This window comes from Squalius cephalus (assembly GCF_949319135.1).
Source record: "Squalius cephalus genome assembly, chromosome: 17".
Classification (NCBI taxonomy): Eukaryota; Metazoa; Chordata; class Actinopteri; order Cypriniformes; family Leuciscidae; genus Squalius; species Squalius cephalus.
In genome coordinates, this window is record NC_137138.1 from 22,865,736 (window position 1) to 22,870,954 (window position 5,219).

Here is a 5,219-nt window from a genome sequence, read left to right on the forward strand (position 1 = left end):
TCGCGGCGTGCTCTTGGGGCGCCGTTGGACCGAACTGGAGCGTTTGGGTAGAAAATGCTTCATAGCGCTGGAAGCTTTTTGAGCCTCAGTGAAGCGTTCTGCGAAGCCGCTGACAGATGGGCCGAAGAGACCAGATGCCGTGACTGGAGAATCGAGGAAGGCGGTCTTGTCTGCGTCCCTGATTTCCGTCAAAGTCAGCCACAGGTGGCGCTCTAAAACAACCAGGCTGGCCATATTGCGGCCCAGGGCTTGAGCGGTGGTTTTTGTGGCCCGTAGCGCCAAATCCGTCGCACTTCTGAGGTCCTTAAAAGTGTCTGGGTCAGGGCCTGACTCGTCCATAGAGCGGAGGAGCTTTGCCTGAAACACTTGGAGGGTCGCCATAGCGTGAAGAGCAGAGGCGGCTTGACCGGCGGCAGCATAAGCGCGGCTGGCAATGGCCGAAGTAGTTCTGCACGGCTTGGATGGGTGCACAGTTTTAGACCTCCAACTTCCTGCAGTGGGAGGGCATAAGTGTGCAGCGACCGCTTCCTCCAGTGGGGGGAGACACACGTAACCTTTTTCTTCAGCGCCGTCAACAGTGGAGAGCGTTGAAGAAGCCGATGAGCGTGTTCGCGCTGAAAAGGGCGCGCGGCAGCTTTTAGTGAGCTCCTCGTGGACCTCGGGCAGAAATGGAGCGGCGCGCTGACGAGGGGCCTGTTGGCGCCCCGGTAGGTACCACTCGTCGAGGCGGCTTCTGGCGGGCTCGGCTGGGGAAAGCCAGTCGAGTCCCAGCTCGTTGACAGCGCGAGACATGACACGGAAGAGTTCGGCGTCAATGTTCGCTCGGGTGTCAGAAGGATCTAACTGAGAGGGGGGGCGGGGTCCGCGGAGCCCGACCAATCCTCACTCTCAGATGCCGCCACAGAAACTGCGTCATCCATTTCTTCAACAGATCCGCCAAAAGAGACGAGTCCCGCCGCTTCAGACGAGGGGCGTTGGTCGCTCTGAGAGAACAGAACTGGAGAAGAGGGCGTGGGCGAAGCAAGTGGAGAAAGGCCCGGCGTGCATTCGCTAAACTCACCGCGTTCAGGACGCCTCTGATCGCGCCGCTTCTTCCTACGGGGCTCGCGAGGCGCCGAAGATGGAAGACGGGCGGGACCACTCACCGACGAAGCGAGCGCGAGTCTCGAGCGGAGAGTAGAAACAGGCATCCCGTCGCAGAGAAGGCAGCCGCCTTTAGTGAGCGCTGACTCGGCGTGCTCAGGGCCGAGGCAGGCCGCACACTGTGTGTGTCTGTCAGACACATGCAGGGGAACCCTGCAGGATTCACAAATAGAGAGCGGAATTTGAAACAACGCCGCGCGCTGTGAAAACAGCGATTTAGCTCTTTTAGAAAGCGAGAGATAGAGAAAAAGGATACTCGTCGGATGCCACAGGGAAACGCTCAGCTGGCAGATGCCGGGATGCGAAGCTGTTCCGCTGGACGGCTGTTCGACGACGAGAGGCTTCTATCCGGAGAAGATCAGCGACGAGGTGAGTCGAGAGCTGAAGGAGATTAAATCTGTCAAATGGCGGATTATTATCTATATTTATATGCTTTGATCACGTGCAGTTTCGCGCGCTTGACACTGGCAGTGTGCCAAGCGACCTGATTGGTTCGCGCGCCTCTGCTGATCCGCCATTGGTTCGTGCAGTTGCCCACAGCACAGCCTATCAGCTCGCTCGCGCGAGCCTGATGCTCTCGCCTGTGCTGCATGCAATGCGTTTTAAAATAAAGGCTTCAATATTCTCGAGAAAAGGAGTTTTCCCACAGCGTTTGCAACGCAGTACGAGAGAACGTTCTCGTAAGGGAACTAAGACTCACTGTTAGTTCAATGTCACTGTCTTCACCCATGTGTGCTGTTCCCTTTCATCAAAATTTAAATGCTGATCCAACACACTTTAAACATTGAAATTTTGATGTCAACCAAAATGATGGTTTGGATCAAAACTCAACATTGAATCAATGTTACCATGCTGTCTGGGAAGTGATGTCTGATTCATGAACGAATCAGTCAAATGGGTTTTCTACACTGTAAAAAAAAAATTTAAAAAATGCTGCATTCAATTTTTTAATTTTTCAACTTGGATGTCTAAGTGATTTTAATTTAAGTTATATTAAACTGACTTTAAAATTTTTTTTTTTTAAATCTTGTAGCCAATAACTTATTCTTTTAATGGCTTAACTTATTTTGATAAGTTAAAGCAATGTAAAAAACATATGTTGTCATAACTTATTGATCATATCATATTTAAATTTTACACTGTAAAAAAGTTGCTGCTGCTTTAAATTTTTAAGTACAATCAACTTGGATGTTTAAGTCATTTTAACTCAAATGACAATAAATTGACTTAAAAATATTAGTTGAATCTTGTATAACATAAAACAAATAGTTAAAGCAATGTCAAAACATATGTTGTCATAACGTATGGATTATATAATTTAGTACATTTTACCATGATTATATCAATTGTGTAGCCTGACGTCGTCATACTCAGATTAGTCAGAATTTCCCGACCTAAATATTTTGTGGGCGGGGCTAAGTTCGGCTGGCATCCAGGCTATCAATTGTGTTGTCGGGAAACAAATTATTTTAAGATTTTGTAGTGATTAGTACTATATTGGGTTCTTATAAGTAGTTCAGGTTTTTAAACTGATCCTTTACCAAGAATTGAAAACTGATGACTGCTGACTTTCTAGGTCATGTGGAACTGGCAAAATTGCATTTCGTTGAGGTTTTCCTGTTTTTGACCTATATGTGATTGGTTCTTCTGAAATTAATCATCACTTCATATATACGATCTGAGCAATTTTGATTTCATGCCTTCTCATGATGAACGTGATGCTATACAGAAGATAATCAGTATGCATCATGCTTTTATTTTGAGACCTACATTCAAATCATTTCAAGTCATCGTAGAAGAATGTCCTGTAGACTTCATTTTGATTGTTTTATAGGGTATGTATATATTTCACATATATATATATATATATATATATATAATCTAATTTCACTACTGGAACATGTGGACTTGATATAAAATGAACTCAATGGACTACTATTTCAAATTCAGAGAAGACAACTGTAATGTACAGCATCTGCTGTGATTTTTGGAGGTAAATTATTTTTTCTTCTTGCTATTTCAAATAAATGAACATACAAATGATTGTATATTACATAGCAGATTTGATTAATCATTGATACGGAGAAGTATCAGTGTTTTAAATTTTGTATTAAGATGATTTTACAGCAATTTAATGCTGTGAAAAAAGCTTTTTTAGAAAACAGCAACAAGTGTAAGACTGAAAATAAAAGAAATGTTTGAAATTCTTGAGACAGGCCTTCATTTATTATTTTGTTTACATAAATTGAAGAGATGTTTAAAGATGTACAGTAAGCCAGGGACATACATGATATTCCCAGATAAAGCCGCACATCTCACAGTATTGACATGATGTTTTCTAGGAGTAAAGTACCTAAAGGTAAAATGCTCAATCTTGCCAAACTAAGCTCTGTTAACTTCTATATTATTGTGATTTAAAAAAGAAAAATCCCACCATGGATTTCTCATTTTTTAAAGCTTAACAATAACAGGAATATAATTGTTCCGTATCACAAGGATTTGCTACTTGTTACTTATGACTGGTATGTTTTAATAGTTTCATTTAATTTACATGCCATATGTAATACTTAATAAGTTCAGACGCTGAAGGTACAATAAAGCCCAATGACACTTGTAACTTTTTCTATTCGTTTTTTTTTTTTTTTTTTATTTACCTTTTATGATTATTTTTCATTTCTTTTATGTAAAAGCACTTTCGATACCATTTTGAATAAACGGTATTACATAAATAAACGTTGCTTGGTTTGCCTAGTTCTGCTGTTGATGCTTTTATATGTTTGGAACAGTAGCTGATGAAACATATTAAATCATTAAATTCTTTTGACAAGTATATGAAGGTTTTAACTCATTGGTGATATGTACGAATGTACGAATCCACAAAAGGTCACGATTTAGTCACATGGGTAATTACCCGGAAGAATAATATTTATATGCAATTGGTCAGTGATTACGATTGTTGAAAGACAATCCACAAAAAACCCACCAAAAACTGTTATATTTCAGTAATTAATTGTATTCGACAACTTGGCTCAGATTGTCAACATAATGGTAAGGCAAAACTAGCATTGAGTGCTAACACTGTGCTAACAAGTGCTTTAAAAAAGCGCAAAGATTCGAGTTAAACATTACATGTTTTATATATTCTAAACTGTAATATTTACTTTCCTTTTAAAATAGTAATAATGCTTTTCATTACATAAGGGTACAACTTGCTGCAAATTTGCTGTAGAAAAACCTTCGGAGAAATACACTCTCTTGCCGGAAGATAATGTGACTGAAGATGAATTATTGAGTCAATCTCAGGTATATAATTCATATAGAGACAGAATTATTTTAGGATTTTAGATAATCTCTACAAATGCCTGTATGCATCTTTCAGATTCCTGTCCAATGTAAGGAGAACCCTGAGGGTCAAGACGGAATGGTGGTATCTGACATGGAAGCCTTTCCGATGGTCAACATCCTCTGTGTAGAAGATCTTCCTAAAGTCAGGGAATTTAGTCAAAATAAAAAGCAGTAGCTCGGCAGATCGGAATTTGAAAGCTTCACATCAATTTTGTCGTGGAAATGTCTTGAAATTTTGAATAATTAAAAGTTTTAAAAAACAATAAAATGTGGTTATTTTTTGTATTTCAGACGTTTTTATTCTGTTCTCAAGACTATAGAACTGATATAAGACCACACACTTGCTATACTTCCAGCTAATACCATCAAACTGGTCTTCAATCATCTCCTCCATTGGCTGCCTGTAACTGCCCACATCAAGGCCTCTGGTATGTAGAGGGAATTTTAAAACTAATATTTTTAACATGTTTAAGTGCTATAATCGGGTCCCCGGTGTATCTACCAACCCAGAAAATGTGAAAAGTGACCCAGTAACTTTGTTTTGGTAAGCCTTTCTCTGCAAGCATGTCAAAAATATAAGCCGATCAGATTTCGCTCCAAAAAGCATTTTTTTTGCAAATGCATGGATTTTTTTTGGCAAAGTTGCACATCAACCTCTACAGTGGACTCTTGTGCATCATCCTATACATTGCCACCAAGTGGCAAGCCGTTGTTTGTCGATTTTTTCCCCC

At 40.9% G+C, this 5,219-nt stretch overlaps 1 long non-coding RNA gene across 1 annotated transcript; it reads left to right on the top strand.

Annotated features, from left to right (window-relative positions):
• Positions 1–3,075: 3,075 nt before the first annotated feature.
• LOC307144291 lies at positions 3,076–4,916 on the top strand. Its single transcript, XR_013818720.1, has 3 exons — positions 3,076–3,136; positions 4,345–4,446; positions 4,523–4,916. It is a non-coding gene; the product is annotated as an uncharacterized lncRNA (long non-coding RNA).
• The last annotated feature ends 303 nt before the right edge of the window (positions 4,917–5,219 follow it).